This window comes from Salminus brasiliensis, chromosome 2 (genome assembly GCF_030463535.1).
Source record: "Salminus brasiliensis chromosome 2, fSalBra1.hap2, whole genome shotgun sequence".
Classification (NCBI taxonomy): domain Eukaryota; kingdom Metazoa; phylum Chordata; class Actinopteri; order Characiformes; family Bryconidae; genus Salminus; species Salminus brasiliensis.
This window is the reverse complement of record NC_132879.1, coordinates 28,440,806-28,458,198: the sequence shown is the minus strand read 5'-3', so window position 1 is coordinate 28,458,198 and position 17,393 is coordinate 28,440,806. Positions and strand designations below refer to the sequence as shown.

The 17,393-nt window shown below is 43.0% G+C and overlaps 1 protein-coding gene across 1 annotated transcript in view; it reads left to right on the top strand.

Moving 5' to 3' along the window:
• Positions 1 to 1,885: 1,885 nt before the first annotated feature.
• LOC140549034 (DENN domain-containing protein 2A) overlaps positions 1,886 to 17,393 on the top strand; it is a 35,322-nt gene continuing 19,814 nt past the window's right edge. Inside the window, exon 1 of the mRNA XM_072672262.1 lies at positions 1,886 to 2,232. The gene's annotated coding sequence lies outside the window, so the exon portion shown is untranslated. The remainder of the gene's footprint in view (positions 2,233 to 17,393) is intronic.

The window sequence follows — 17,393 nt, the reverse complement described above, 5'->3', positions numbered from 1 at the left end:
TCTCAGGCTTTGATATCAGGCTTTTTGGTAGTCACTTCACTTCCCTGTTTATAGTTCTATTTTTTACAGCACATTGTTCAGTGTGGTGTAGATTTGTAGACAAAAAGCACTGGGAGCTTTAATCTAGTATTTTCCAGTCCTGTAAATCCTGAAGGTGCCATAAGATGCATTTACTGTATTTTAATTAGTTCTTTAATGTATAAATATGAAATAATGCAAGTTTGGGTTGGGGTGAAAAAATGCACAGAATCTGTTTTACAACCCTGTTATTTTGCCTCTCTTTGATTTTCTTTTTATGCTGATTAGCTCAGCTGTAATTGACTGGTTTACGCCATGATGATGGCTCACAGGAGCCACATAGCACATAGAGTTTTTAGCACTGTTGTAAGAAAGTTGTAATTCATTTTTGTAATTATGTAATTATTCCATTTTTAATAGTTCTTTTTTTTATATAGTTTTACCAGATAGTGTTGCTGTCTTTTCTGCATTCTCTGTCAGTTGTCAGCTAAAGCTAAAAAGATTGTAGCAGGCCGGCTAGTGTTAGCTTTTAGCCTAGAATGAACACCTCCTCCCTTCCCTTCCCTCCCCTTGGTTTCTTTGCATAGCATGGCATGGTGCTTTTGAGTTCCCCTTCTCATATGTAATCAACTCCAGTTCAAACTTGTCTAGTTTGTTTTCGAGGGAGTGGAAGAGATAATGAAGCTGCCAAGATATGGTTAGCTTTTAGCCTAGCACGGATACCCGGTCGCTTCCACTGCTTCAAGTTATTCTTCACTGGACACTGAATTTCGATTACTGGCGTCTGGTGGTGATGTACTTGTAATTTTGAAAAAAATGCTATCTAAAAGTATTAGAAACGCCATATTTTCTCAATGTTGCCATTGTGTTTTACTGTGTCGTAGGTTTGGTGCTTACTGGGTCATTTGTATGTAAATGTTGTAGGTGTAAATAAAATGAGTCTAGACTGTTATGTAACACATTTTTTGAATGAAGAGACAACAGTGTTTGAGCATACTAAGCTTATTTTTTCAACTATGCCAAGATAAGTACAGTTTTCTGTTCTAGGGCCCATTTAAAGTCCTATGCTTTACTGTTTGACCAGCTTTTGTCACAGAGATGTAAGGCAGAGCAGACAAAGGCAACGACAGGTTTTCTACTGGATGCAAGAGAATGCACAGGCATGCACAGTTCTCCACAGACTCTTCAGTATCTGTGTGAAACCTGATCCTTCACTTCTCCTGTCCCCTCCTCTTTTGAACAGGATCCAAGAGTTCCTTCAGCATACAGTGTATTACCCACTGGCCTTACTCTCACATCCAGCCCATAGCCTCCAGCTCACTGGCCTCTTTTCTCTACACTCCTGTTGGATGAAAAGAGTAGGAGCAGAGTCTGTGTTTCCACAAGGTGGTGGCCTGAGAAGAAGTATGCACGCAAGAGCAAGAGCAAGCAAAAACCTGAAGATGGTGAAGATGGAATTGGGATGTAATTATGTAAGTGTTGCTATAAGGACATGCCTCAGCATAGTCTTAACTTGCAATGCTGATCTTCATGTTTCATGTGTACCTTTTGGAGAAGCTGTGAACAGCGGCCGCTCTCTAAATCTCTGAGTCTCGTGTTCACTTGCTGGCTGTTATTCAGTGTTTAGTTGTCTTCCCCTGCTCCACTAGTCTAAAGCAGGACTCTTCGTCTCCAGGACAACCAGACCTCCAATCACTCAGCCAGCTGCAGATTAGTTCAGCAGTAGGGGGTGGGGGGATGATGGGAAAGCAGAGGAGGGAGAGAGAGAGAGAGAGAGACTGGGAGAGGGAGAGGGAGAGGGAGGGGGGTCCCAGAGTGAGGAAGGAGGGGTGGGAAAAGTCCAGAGAAAGAGTGAGTTAGAGAGGAAGGCAACAGCACACAGGGAGAAGCAAGAGGGAGAGAGATAAAGTTGCCTGGGGCAGAGGTTTGTGCACAGAGCGCTCAGACTCACTTTGTTTTCTTGTTCCCTTCCCAAAGCAAGTTTGAGGAAAAGGCCAAGGGGGGCTCTTCTAACCGGTTCACAGAAAAGAGGAGGATTTAATCAAGGAAAGGGTGAAGGAAGGGAGCAAAAGGACGGAGAGAAGCAGCAGAAGAAGAAGGACTAACTGCTCCGAGGGAAGTCATCGAGTGGATGCTGCCATACTCAGTATCAGGTTTCACAAAATGAGAAACCACTACAAGAGCGCTTCTGCAGGGCTCAACCAACCAAGCAAGGTACAGCTGTGTGTGTGTATGTTTGAGAGTATGTGTCTTGAGAGTGAGTGAGTAAGTGAATGAGTAAGTGAGTGAGCATTACAGGGCATGTGTGCAGTTCTTTGTATAGGTTAACTTGCTGGAGAATGCATGTGAATGTGAATCACACCTTTGATCGAGTTAAGCACTGTGGTCTGACCACCCCAGACTTTTTCATGAACACTCAAGTTGACCAGCCAGGTCCAAAAGTTTCTTTCTACCCATAGAAACCAAACTCAGGGGCTGAGAAGAGAATACATTGCTGGCTTTGCTTCACACTGTGGACAAATAGTCAGAACTGGATTGGACCTCTAAACAGTATTACCTTTATGGCACATTATTGGTGGAGCTCAGGAAGAGGGTTGTGTTAAATGGGCGCATTCCAGCGCAGACAGGGAGAAAGAGCAGATATAGAGAAGTGGGTAATTGGATAAGTGAGGCGAGTCATTTTAGCCCATATAACAATGGTCTCTCTTCACTGCTGTGCTGAAGGAAGGGGGGGGGGGCTTGTAAACAGAGCAGTTAACTCTCAGATAACTGATAACTCTCAGAACATGCGTATCAAAATGTACCTGCCTATCCAATCTCATTCGTTTTTCACCGGCAAACTCTTCTGGCAGTTAGATAAACAAGCACAGCTATCTTTGCTTATCAGTGTAGCAGTGTAAAACGTCATTAATGTAGTTCATGTATTTTTTTTTACCGGATGTCCTACAACAGATGTCTGTCATACATTTCATTTTAGACAGTGTTCCTCTTTTGCTGTTTGGCCCCAAACAACAGCATGATTCACTGCAATCCAATCCATTTCACTTACTCAGTCCAGCGGTGCTTTAAGGATGACTTCTAAGGGCAGCCTAACTCAATTTCTGAGCTGTTCAGGGTAATTCTGACCTCTGTCATGCAGTCACTGACTCACGGGCGCGCTCTGCGCCAAAGTCTTCAACCCTTTATTTACCAACTCAGCTTTTTCGTCTTCAGCGTGTTTCAAGCGGCCGGGCCTGTAATTACTAACAATGACACATACAGGCACAATTCATTACACTATAGACTTCCAGAAGAGGTTTGAGAATGCAGGATTTGTATATAGTAATAAAAACTGTGTGTTTGTGTTGAAGTGCTCTGGACAGAGGTCTGGACCTCTTGGAGCCTGTTATCTGACCTCAGGCCTGTTCGATAGGGTGGGAGCACTCTCCTCCCAACCACAGTATTACTTTAGAAGGCAATATGAAGCGACTCTGAATCAAATATGAGTGCCTAAATCCTTATTGTGTTTGTCTGACACGACCTGGTAGTGGATTAAGCCTTAAAATGAAAGCCAACAAGAAAATGAGAGATCTCTTTTGTCTGAGCTGCTATCAGTGCTGCTAAGCATGTTATCTGTGTTTGATTAGGCATTAATGTTTATGTGTGGTTTGTACGCATGAGTCATGTATCTGTGCGTGCCTGTCTCTATTTATCACACTCTTGCGTTAGTGGTTGGATCCGTGTGACATGTGTCCCAACATCTGTCCCTATTGTACTGACGTGGTCCCTGCACCCGGTCAGAAGCTTAGTCATTTCACCGCAATGCAGTGGAAACCCATATTGTTACAGTAACTCTGCGGGGTGTGTGTACACTGTGGCTACTCTAGACTCATGAGCTTCCCTCCCAGCCAGGCCGCCGCTGGCCGTCTCCGTGGCGACATTTCCAGAATGCACCCCGCGGCGCTGCTGAGGGAATTCTGGCCGCTCAGGATTCTCTGAGCTCTCGGGTATTGTGTTGGAGTGGTTGGGAACGGAGCACAGATGCTGCAGTTTCTGCCCCCTCCCCTCTTCACACACACTCTTCTCTCCTTCCTGTCCTTCTTCATCTTCAGCCTCCCTTCTCTCCCACCCCCTGCTGCCGCTGGAGCTGTGCCTGCAAGCTGCTGCTCTGACACGGACCCTGTCAAGGTTCAATGCACTTTGTAGGGCAGTTGTTCCAGCAGGACGATGGGAGAGACAGAGGGGTTCCTGTGTGTGAAGTCAGTTTATTTTCTGTAGATGAAACACTAGGTCTAAAACGTGTGCCAAAGACAAAGAGTAATTTTTAAATTACCTTAAATAACAGCTTCAAAATCATGTTGATGCTCCTCTGATGTGTAACAAGGAGAACAGATCCTGTATGATTGCTACTCTGGGCTCGGCACACTGCTAACCGCACTGTGGGCAGGACGCCACTTGTGAGAACTGTGTAACGCTGCTTAACTGAAGTCATATATGTGTAAAATCCAGAAATATTACTCTAATTTTGCTCCTGGAGGGCCAAATTCCTAGTTTCTAGTTAACTACACACTGCAGGACAGGATAGTATGCAGTAAGATTTTAATACTTACAATATTTTGCAGTATTAAAAACACTGTGGCTTCTATGTGAGCCATTGCAATTCTATGAATTAACCAATAAAAGCAAAGCTTATTAAATTAGTCACCAACCCACCATGAAAGGAAATTCATTCCATTGCATTCTGAGGCCAAATATCTGTTTTTTGAAAACCCACATCTTGATCATATACCTTCATATAAATATATATATATACACCTACTTAGCACAAATAAGAACTATCTAGCATAGATAGGCTGGATTAAAAAAAGATTGCAGTAGGAACAACCTTATTCTTGTAAAATTCTGTCAAATGTTTTGAGAGTTGCGCGTTAGATGTTCATTGGTATTCATTTCAACTGCAGTGGGGATGACGAAAGCTTTGCATCATGTGTGTATCCTGCAAAAGACTAACATGAACACAAAGCTCATAGTAGTTATGTACATTTGTGTTACTTGACTTTTCCAGGTAATAGCTAAACACATTTCCTCCTCCTGAGACAAAGCTTCTACAAGAAAGCTTACATTATTTAGCTCAGCAGTCTCCAACCCAGCTCCTGGAGAGCTACCTGCTCGTAACTAGGTAATGCCTTCAGAAGTTCTGCATTGGCTGAATGGGATGTGGTAAATTTAGGTTGGAGTAGAAACTTGTAGAAAGGCAGCTCAGCTAGGAGGAGGATTGGCGACTACTGATCCAGCTGCTAGCCAACCAGTTGACTAACCTGAGGCAGTTTTACAAATAAACTGGAAATAGACTTTGTATTTAGATTATACTTTATTCATCTAGTGATGTTGATGCTTGTTATTTTGTGATGCTAACTGTACACTGTGGGATCAGCACAGTGTTGCCAACTGAATATTGCCACCTGGGGCAACTGGGGAAGGTGTTTATGTACCCAGTCGGTCCTGGGATTTGATACTGCCTTGTGGTTGCACACTCACAACTAGGCCACGGGCCACTCTTTCTTCAAATCAAGTCAAGTTTAACTTCATTGTCCACATGGGAATTTCAGGTGGTCAATGGTATGTCCAAATGTCTGTGGACACCCCTTCTAATGAATGCATTCAGCTACTTTAAGTTGCACCCACTGCTGACACAGGATCATTGTCTAGTCCCTGTAGAGAAGAACTGCCAATAGAATAGGTAAACATGAACCTATTGGCACCATGCACTCCAGGTACAAAGACCCCAGCACTGAGCTGTGGAGCAGTGGAACAGTGTTCTCTGGAATGATGGTGCTAGTTTCAGTACTGTTGGGAATGAGTTGGGAATGAGGTGGGATGGTGATCATCCAACACCCTGACCTCACTAACGCTTTTGTTGCTGAATGAAATAAGATCCTCACAACAATGTTCCACAATCTAGTAGAACATTTTCCCTGGATAGTACCAGGGTCAACTCTTTTATCAGGATCAACTTTTTTAATACTGTCTTTTAAATTTCAAGAAACAATGAATGATCAGATGTCCCAATACTTTGGTCCTCGCAGTATAAAACTTGTCCGGTTTAATCATTCTTTTGTAAATGGTTTAAAATTGTAATTTGAGGGAATAGCATAACTCTGCTGGATGCCCTCACTACACCAAGCAAGCTAACCTGAACATTGAATACCTGTTTGTCATTGTTGGCCAGAACACTAAACCTTCTAATAAGCGCATGCGTTGTTTTTTGGAAATGTTAATGCTAAAGGCCAGCGTTAGAATGTTTTTGTAAAATGGACTGCAGAGTTCAGCTCTTGGGGTCCTTGCACTATCCCATCGCTTCTGTGGACAAGTACGGTCAGAGGGTTCGCTTTGCTAACCCCGTTTTGGGAGAGCTAGCATGAGGAGGAATCTCTCTCTGCCCATTGCTACCAAACATATGGGGCTTCTCTGATGTGGTGCAGGCCACTGCAGCCCTCATCCATTAACTCTGACTCTGTGGTGAAGCCCTGTGCTAAATTCCCTACCACAGTAGAGAGCCTTTGGGCTCGCTGTGCAATGTGCATGCAAGATGTGGCTGTAATATCAGGGGCTGACTACAGTGACGACCCGTGTAGATTTATCTGCAGAGCATGTTTGCAGTTGTTTATGGAATCTGGATGCGATGCGTCATGCGTTCACTAATGACATCCTCTTAGATTTAAGCATGGAGGGCCATCATGGAGTAGGCAGCGATTAGGTTGATTTTATTTAGCCATAAATCCACCAGTGACCCATCTGACTTCAATTTAGGTGGAGAAGCAAAGTATTTGGTTCAGTCACTTCTTTTAAAGTGCTCGTAAGGGGCACGGAGGGTTTTGGACTCCATCTGCCAAGCTTTATGTTTCATTTAGACTCACTTTATCACTCTGGCTGCTTGGTTTACATTCACTCTGGAAATGTTGATTTTGAGAGTAGGGGGGTGGGGGTCAGAGAGAGAGAGAGAGAGAGAGAGAGAGAGAGTCAGAGAGAGAAGGAGGAAAGCTATCTGTTGCTTGGTGGATCCTTGACTCCGGAAGAGCACTTTCCCAAGCTCTCGCCACGCTGGGCTCCTGTGGGAATACTGCAGGGAATTATAGGAATCCGTCTGTGCTGAGGCGCGCAGGGCTGGGAGCGGGAACGCCGGTGGGAATGGTCAGGCGGAACCGCAGAAGCGTGAGGGAAAACAGGAAGGGTAACTGGAGCCCTGGCACAGAGTCAGCTCACAGAGAAAGGGGGCGAGAGAAAGAAATCTTGCAGTCACACAGGGCCTGCGGATAAAGCCCTGATGATGGGCTCAGCGATTCGACTTTCGGTCTAAACCAAGTGAGCTCTTACTGTGTAAGAGCAATCCCAAACTTTGTCTTAGAGTTTGAGGAATGTGCTTTACGCACAAATTGGTTAATGTTCAGTCATCAACCCTACATGTAAATGATGTTTTATCAGTTTAAGGTGATACCTTGCAAGCCCATAAAGCTGCAGTTAATGGAATTCAAATTACAGGGGTAGAACTAACCTGTCTACCTGAATAGCACAGTTCAAAATGTAGAAGATGTTCATCAGATGCTCAGTTTAAACTACCAGTAGGCACCACTGTAGACATTTCCATTCATTTGGGGTTCTCTTCTCCTCTCTGGTGGAAAATAGGACTAATTATGCAGAACGTTTGCAGGCATTTCATAGAAACTATGCTTCCTTCAAGCCAAGTTGGAAAGTCAGAGGAACCGTAAGCTGTCAAGGGATATGCTTTAGGTTTGGGTATTATTCAATCTTGCTAAAGCCTCTCCCTAAACTCCCCTACTTCTGTAATACTCAGCTATATCATGTCCAATAGTACCAAAATTCCCCGCTCCACATTCAACCTTACAATTAGGGTTTCTTGTGACTTATAAAGCTCAGGCTTGTAGTTGTCATTTTGGAATAATCTTCTGTAATTTAGCCAAACACAAAACTGTGACAATGAGTAGGGCTAAGGTTCATATAGAACTTTCAGCACATTTACTGTGCCATGAGCTCTCTATGCTGTGTTCAAGCAGCAGGTAAGAGTTGCCCAAATCCATTAAATGTTTTGTTTGTGGTTCACATTGGCTATGTTCACACAGGGCCTAATTTTTCCATTTGGGCCACTTTCAAATGTCATACTGAAATCCGATACAAATCCAATACGAGGCAGTGTAAGTCTGAACAGACAGATTGGAATGTTTCTTTTATGTCAATTTAACTCTGTGTTTGCTAAGGAGAAGGGAAAATGGACGACAGACAGCAGTGGCGGGAGGTAACAGACCTCATAAATATTTGTGGTGATGTCTCTGTTTGGACAAAATAGAAGGCACATATCTCAACCTCTCTGTGTTTGAAGAACTTTCTGAAGACATGGCCGAACTCGCCCACGGGAGGACGTGGCTGCTGTGTCAAAGGAAAATGAACAGCTTAAAACGAAGTTTAAAGAAATCAAGCACGCAAACCAAAGAAGCGTCTGTGGCCTTTTTTACTGTGAGCTTGAACGCATTCTCAATGATAAGCCCAGCTGTCAGCCTTGGAACTACTTGATAGCTCCTGTAATGCTGCTGAAGATGAAATTGAAACCTCATGTAAAGCATTGCTTATTTGCGCAAAGCATTGCTTATTTGTCATCAGTGTGAACAGCCTAAAAAAATATCAGATTTGATCAGCATATTCTTTTTGCAAAGTCAGAGCCGTAAAACAGATAAACACTAGGTATAGATAGCAGTTAGCTATGTGCTTGAGTAAGACCAGTAACAGGTAGGGTATTGTGTTAGATCTGTTGCAGGTGCTTCTCCAGACTAATTCTCTCCACCTGCTCACAGAGTGCCATTCAGTAATAACTCGATAGGTCCCAAAACACTGTTGAAAGGGAGTTGAGTAATTGGAAACTATATCTTTTTACTGTGAAAAGCATATCAATGAAAATGAGATATGAGAGATTTCAGTGGCAGAAAAGGCATAATTGCTCTGTATAATGCAGCTCTGTATATCAGCTAGCTGGCTCCAGGTAGGCCGTTGATGTAGGCTAACTGGATATGCCCTTGCCGATCAAAGAGGTTGAATTTAAGTATAGCAGAGAGCTTTTTAAAAATGTCTGTTTACTCAGTGTTCATACCACCTATACAAGAGAAGGACTGAGACTGAGAACCAGTGGAGAATTCCTAACTGATTGTGCTCTGTTACTCTACTCTACTTGTACTTACTCAAGCATTGGCTCTGAATACTTGTACTTTTACATAATCACTTTTCCAAGACAGAAAACATACCTTAACACATTACACATTCTCCTTACCATTTGTCTTTTTCTTTCTTACCAATTACTTCAAGTTCCTTTAAATATTAATATGTAATGTCCTTATGAAAACATTCAACCAAATTTATATCAGTATAAAATAAAACTGCCCACAGTTATGTCTTTATAAAGTGTAAAGACCATTTACACACATCACACACCACTTAACTTCACATCACATCACTACGCACCAAGAGTTGTCATGGTTCTACATTCAACTATTGGCTTTAGTAAAGCACCCTTGAGGGAGCCCTTTTTTAAAGCTTAATGCGAGAGTTGCTATTTGAGTTACTGCTACTGGGCTCCCCCTACAGTTGCGAAGTGTGGTTTATCGAGGGATCATGCTTTGAGCTCTCTCTGATGGACAGCTGTACACATGCACTTGTTGACAAGCTGGAGGATACAGGATCGTGAAAGGAGCGTGTCGGCTGCCAGGGGAGAGTAAGTTACATAGGTGGAGTGGCAATGATAGAGAAGCCATTCTCCCTATTCCAAATTCCATTGAAATGATTTTCAAGCTCCATACTTCTTCTTTTAAAAGAACAAGACAAGATCCCCCAATATATTCTCAGTGTAAGGTTTCTACCCCTTTTGCGCTATTCTTTGATTCTGCCATTCTTGGCATTTCATAACAGCTTGTATATTTCAATGGCATTGCAGTGTCTTTGGGAAATGACCTCCAGCCATTCATCAGTTTATGCACTAGAAGCGAGTAGTCATGGTTGCTGAAAAGAAACAGCTTCAGTTTGCTCAGCAGTATCCTGTGTCCTCTGTCTATTCTTCACACTGACAAACAGACAGAAACCGGTTCCTTTCCTAGGGACTCTTCCTCTTTCCGCAGACCCAATGTAGACATGCTGACCAATTGTACAGAATTCCCTCTCACTTAAATGTGGACAGCTATAGTATATGTGTGGTGGGGACAGGATGGAGGTCATGATGCCACATCCTGTCTTTCTTTTTTCCTGTGTCTGTCTGTCTTTCTTTCTGTCTATCTGTCTGTCTTTCTGCGATGCCAGTCCTCAGATGGAGCTCACATAAACAAGCCAATAGCTGTTTGTTGTAGAGTGTTTGCCTGCTTTTACCATTGTAGCCCATAGTGTTTGTTTCATGGTTAGTTGTATGGTTTGGTTTCAATGCCATAATTATATGTGTTCCTGCTTCTGCTGTGCCCAGGAAACTAAAGAAACTCTTATGTGGCATTATCATTTGTTTTCTAAAGCCGTTTTTCACATTACATTATAATGTTCTACAAAACAGACAGCCACACACAGGCAGGGCCATTTTCTTTTTGTCTCACACAGTAGACACAACAACCAGCGGGGCCATAATCACGATTCAAAAGAGACAATAACATAACAACTCTATATTTAGAATGGATTGATAAGGAACAAACACACACATAAATTAATTGTTTGTGGTCCTTTCTGGTTCCTGCTGCATTCTGTAGCTAAACTAGCTGTGTTCCTGTCTGCCATATGTCCTTTCCCAGCTAGGCTGACAATGGCAGGACAGGGGGTCTAGCAGCCCAGGTGCCTGCCTCCCTGTGATTGTGTTTGTTTGCACAGGCACAGGCAGTTAAAGAAATAGTTTGGTGAAAATAATCAAATGGACATAATTTATCACTTGGCACAAATGCAGTCAATTAGCCAAGACTTCTTTGATATTTGATGTGTTGCTATGCAGTCAGCCAGCAGTCTGAGACACGTGGTCAAAGGGAAAGTGGTGGGTCTACCATGAGTAGGCGAGTCTGGCTTTGCCTCTGATCTCTACTGATTTCTGACTGGTTGCGAATTTGACAACATGGCAAACCATTTTGGCTTCATTTCTAAAGGATGAAAGAGAAAGGAACCATGTTGTCTATGTTTTTACAGTCATTGGTCATAGCTAATTGAGAGGCTAGCCTTAGAGCTCTTGTAGGAGCTTGTGAACAAAGCATTCCCTTTTAAAAAGCAACTTTTAGTGCTTAAAAATGCATGGGTTCTAGATGAGCTGGGAGCCTAAAACTGGGGTGATGGAAGCACTTATCGCCATACCAGTTAGCAATTGGACTGTGGAGTTTTGGTCATTTTGAGCAAGAGCTGTGTCATGACGATGACCCCAAGACGCAATTGCCATGTAACAAAGGCATGTATAACTCAGTAACCCAAATAAATAAATGGGCAAAGTGTATTACTTGGCACAAATGCAGTCAATCAGCCAAGACTTCTTTGATATTTGATGTTTTGCTATGTAGTGTTCAGTGGGAGATGCTAGGCTAACATTGCTAACAAACACCAGATGTAGACTGTCACCAATCTCATCACTGTAAATTGATGCCTCAAAAACAATTCTTAACCTGCTCAGAATCCATCCAGCTTCAGTGTTGGCACAGACACATTGTCTTCTGTAAAGTTTAGTCTGTAAAGACAAACAATACACTTCTCTTGCTCTACATGTGCCAAGAGCATGGCATACCCATGCCATAGTTTTTCAATAGATTTGGCAAATAAGTGATGATTTTAGCATTGGGTTACTGAGATGAGGTTGGTAGCAGTCTTAAGTCCAGTGTTTGATAGCATTGTTAGCCTAGCATCTGGTCTCATTAACTAAAAAAGCACACATCAAATACTAAACATGTCTTTGCTTCTCCAGAAGCAAGAGGAGTCCAGAAGGTCTGATAAAGGAGAGATTCTTGGCTTTCTAAAGTAAGAAAACACTGAAGGGCTCATCTCAAACAGGCAAAACACACATTTAACAAGTACTAAGTTAGTCAGTAAGTACATTTGATGAACATGTTTGTCCCACCATCCCACACAGTACTAATGTTTAAACTTTTAGAGCATTCAAAAATCACTATGGTGAAATAACCTTGACTGCCAATCACAGCTTTCATGTCTTGGCAGGCTCTCCACTAGTCTTTCACATTGCTGTTGGGTGACTTCAGGTAACTCAGCTTTGTTTGATAAAATGCCTGGAATTAAATGACTGCCATACATGCAGAGATGCAAATTTAAGAAATAAAATTGAGTGTTTTTTGAGAAATTTTTTTTTTGAGCTGCATATCTACCATGGACTTGGATTTAAGATACATGCATTTTAATAACGATCACTGTCAGTGGTGTCTGATATCAGCTGGTGTACTGTTTCAGAGTTTAGGTGCAACAACAGCAGAGGACAACGACCCTGTAGTTTCAACCAGGAACGTAGACTAGTCAGAGCCAATGACTGTAAAAAGCATGGACAGTGCAAAAGTCTCAAAAGTGGAGCCACCACTGGTTGGTTGCAGTATGATGTGAAGCTCCGCCCATCCTCACGTTTCAATGACAAAATAGCCCATTTCCCCTCTCGTTTTTCCTTGTCTAAACTGTCTTTAATTGTTTGTGGTATCCTCTCTGGTTCCTGCTCCATTCTGTAGCTAAACTGGCTGTGTTCCTGTCTGCCATATGTCCTTTCCCAGCTAGGCCAACAATGGCAGGGCAAGGGGGGGTCTAGCAGCCAGCAGTCAGCCAGCAGTCTGAGACACTTGGTCAAAGGGAAAGTGGTGGGTCTACCATGAGTAGGCGAGTCTGGCTTTGCCTCTGGTCTCTACTGCTCAGACTCTGGTTGCAAATTTGACAACATGGCAAACCATTTTGGCTTCATTTCTAAAGGATGAAAGGGAAAGGAACCATGTTGTCCATGTTTTTACAGTCATTGGTCAGGGCTAATTGAGAGGCTAGCCTTAGAGCTGTTGTAGGAGCTTGTGATCAAAGCATCCTCACAAAATAGTTTGTAGGTGTGAGTCCTTTTAATGCTTCGAAATTGGATGGGTTCTAGATGAACTGGGAGCCTAAAACTGGGGTAATAACTCTTTACTGCTTTTCCATATCAGGTATGTTAAGCTGAACCTCCAGGCCGCTGAATCGATTTGTGGATCTAATGTGTGCAGTTTTAAGAGTCAGAATTCACAGGATTTTCAGTCTGCTGCTTGGCTCCATATGTAGGCAAGTCAGATATGTTTAAATTGAACTCTCTCACTCTCTCTCTCTTTCGCTTTCTCTCTCTCTCTGCTAGAAATTGCTGGAATGTGAGTTCATTGAACACAGAGGCACTGGGTGAAAGTTAGTCCCCCACTGAGTGCCTCCACCAGTACAGAAGAACACACACACACTCCACACTCTCTCACACACTGTGTTTCTATCACGGGCTTGCTAAATGTTTAGTGGTGCATGAAATTGATTGCAGAGGAGCCCCCCCACCACCCCTCCATGTGTTGAAGAGAGAAAGGAATGAACACTAAAGTCATTTCAGTCTTGGCTAAGGCCCTCAAGCAAAGACAAAATGACTGCAAAGAGGCCAAACGGATTGATGAGTGACTCATCAGACAAGAAGCGGACAAGTAAATGGACGGACTGTTTAATAGGTTCCGCAGCTTTTTCAGAACCCTGTTCATTATAGTCGACTGCCTTCAGCTTGTGCACGGAATCAGTGGCAGTGTAAAGGGGAAAATGGAGATTCATGGAGCGATTAAAGACATGCAACGGGTCTGGTGCAACATATACTTTATGATCAGTTCACACATGGTCAGGTTGCTTGTTCCAGGTATATGGAATTCAAAGATTCTCTCCCGAGCATTTCTCTCTCTCTCAACCTCTCTTCTTTTTCTGCCGTGGAGAGGTGCAGAGAGCATGATGTCATACGTTTAGTGGGTCCTCCAGGGCTGGCCGCTGTGGACAAGCTTTATGAGAAGCAGCTGTTAGAAGGAGGAGGAGGGGAGGGCGATAGAGGGAGAAAAAGTGCGAGAGCGAGAGAGAGCGAAGTCTGGCGCTGCTCAAGGCTCCAGAATTCCAGAGTATATCACTGACAGCACCAGGCTTCGGGCTTCATTTTTAAGCAGACTACTGACAAGGCCTCATGAAACTTCAAACGTCTGCCAGGAGGTTTCAGATGCAGCTCCTGGCAAAGTTTCGGGATCAGCACTGGTCTAGTATGATGCTTATACTTGATCAAAATGACTAGTACCACATAATTAGCATGCAAGCTTTCATCTGTTTGAATTTACATAACATATAATCTGATGGTCATTGTTGATATGGGTGTGGACCATATAGGCGTGGACTAGAAATTCCTAGTCTTCTGTCTTTCTGGGTCTGTATCTTTGTGCACGTCCCAGGTGGAACACTCCTACTGTCCAGGGTTTGGCTGCTATTGTCCAGCACAGAAAGAGAGTCGGAAATAAGGAGTTGTCTTGGTTTCTCTTGCTTTTGGGCTTTAAAGTCAAGTACAGATGGGACGGAGTCTTTAAGTATGCTGTTACGCACACTCTCTACTTCTGTTTATGTCCTATGTGGTTTATAACACTACTACTCTCTCTCCTTCAAATAGAGGGATTCCGAACAGACTCCAAAGATAATTCTAAATTCAAAAAGCAAAAATCCAGACGACAACCGTTTCCCTCGTGCTTCAGTTACTCAGCGACTCTGTGATGAACACAGACGTATGCAAATACGGTTCTCAGAAAACCACCACATTTCTGCTACTCACCAACACACATTTGTAAATCTGTTGTTGTCTTTTGGGAACTACCTCAAACAATTGCCTGCTTTTATCTTTACAGCTATTTGCCTCCAGCATTTCCCTCATCTTTATGTAAATCTCCATGCACCCAGGCTCTGGTGACACTGGGGTGATAATGATCTGCTGTTTGGAGTGGACGCTTAGTTATGTAACTGATGGGGGCCGATGGCCCTGCTCTGACCCTAAGTAATGTCCTCTCTCCTTAAACTCTCCTCCACAAACTGATGGCTATCACTTTCAAAGAGACAGAGAGTGTTGTTATACTAGCAACCCACTTTTGTGCGTGTAGAGGTTGCAGACTTCGGTGCAGGTTGAATGATAAACAGTGCATAAAGACACAGCTTTGTCAGTATTGGTCACATTCTCAACAGGGATCAATGCAGTAGTAAGGGCAGTGGGCTACTGTCCTTTAACCAAATGCAAATACAAGTGCATATACCTGACTTTTGGTGCTACAGATGCTCAGATGCACAGTGCAGGAAATAAACAGTGCAGTAAATTGTGTTAATGAATGATATGTTCATTTACATCCTAGAGTTTACCTACTGGAGTTGTCGTTAACTTCTCAAGCTCTAAGGGCTTGTATGTGGGTGCATTCTCTACTATGAACAGTGCATGGTTTCACTGAATAATTAACACAAAGCAGAATGACTGAGTCAAAAACATGGTGTCATATGGGCTAAAAAAAAAAGCCAGAAATATGTGTATCATAGCAAACAGTGCACTTGTACTGAAAACCCCTCAGTGCTCAACAGTAAGTGAGCAACATAACCGAACAAGCCTTTGCATGAGCCTCGAAACCTGTCCTTGTGGCTTTTTGGAGGGTCCACATTTTTGCACATCTCAAAATATCTGCACTGTCTGGTAGGGGGCCCTGAGGATGTGCTTGAAAGCCACTGCCCCTAGATGAAGTAAACTCATCAGTTTTCTGAGCAGAGGGTCAGGAGGAGGGACAGGTAGAGGTCACTCAGGTCATTTGGGACTTTTTATTAGCTGAAGCAGATGGCCTTCTCTCTCCACTTCATTGTGAAACCAGCCCTGTCATACAGGGTCAGGTTTAACAATAGTTAAAGAAGACAAAGGAAAGACCTAAGCCAGGAAGGATTTCTAAAGGAGCTGTCCCAGCCGTGGAGGCTATAAACATGACTGCTGCCAGATATACTGAGTTACAAGTCGTGCATTCACTGCCTGTCGTGTTCGCTGAGTGGTTTATTGCAGCTCCAGCTTGAGGAAGAGCTTGTCTGGGTGCAATGGAGTCTTTTAAACTTACAACTGCATTGCTGTGTCCTGATATACTTCATAGCAGTAATAATTATTTAGCTTATAAATATTATTTCCAATACTTGCCTGCTAAAACCTTTACCCAGTTAACTTTTTCTTTGTAGAAGACATAAAAAGCAGACTGCTAGACCTCTAATACATGTTAAATGCCTGATTAACATGGAGCAGAACAACATGTGTGTACCTTCTGTGAAAAGAATGACAAAGAGTTCTTGAAGGTGATGTGTTCGAACCTGCAATCTTTGGGCCATAGTCCACTCAGAGGCCTGATCTGAGTCACTTTGGCAAGGGCCAAACTGTCATGGCTAAACGGCTGAGTCAGAGCATCTCCAAATATCACACAAGTCTTGTAGGGTGTTCTCGGTATGTAGTAGTTAGTACCTACCAAAAGTGGTTCAAGAAAGGACAACCAGTAAGCCAGCGACAGGGTCATGGGCACCTAAGACTCATTGATTAGATCTATGGAGCCCCCACCTCAAAACTTACAAGATGTAAAGGATCTGCTACTTGCCAGATACCACAGGAGGCTTTCTGAGGTCTTGTGGAGCCCATGCCTTGAATGGTCAGATCTGTTGTTGTGGCAGATTGTGGTTGTTTTTTTATTATCAAAAATCGGTAATACTACACTGTATTCAGACATGTGTGGCACTCAAAAGCAGGACCTTGGACGTCTTTTTTTTTTACCAGGTCTGTGGTTCCTGAGTAATATCTCATTTGCTGTCTATATCAAAGTCACACTCCTATGCAGAAAAGCTGTGTGTTTGGATTTAGGCTGTGTATTTTATAGACTAGCTCTACATACAAGAGCACATGCATTTCTGCTCTCCACTTTTCTTTCCTGTATGTGTGTGTTTTCTCTCAGCCCATTCTTGGTTCCAGTAAGAGGAGAAGCAGAAAGGGAAGGAAAAAAGGTTTATGTTCCTTCACAAACATGTGACCCCTTTACACAGCTGAAAATCATTTAGTCTTGCAGGTCAGCAAATGCACTGTCAAGGAGAGTGAGAGAATGAGAAAGAAAGGGTGGTATCTAGACGTACGTAAATAAGGTGACATTTTATTTGTTCTGCAGTTTGAAAGATTTTAGTTAATGATGGGAACCCTTAAACCCAAGTCTTAACTATGTCTTTAAGGTTTTAAAAGTAGAGGGCGAGCAGTAAAGCTGGCAATTACCCTGAAATTCATGCCTGTGCCACACCAAAGAGCAGAACACCAAATGCAGAATGGTTTCAATATTGCTCTTGGC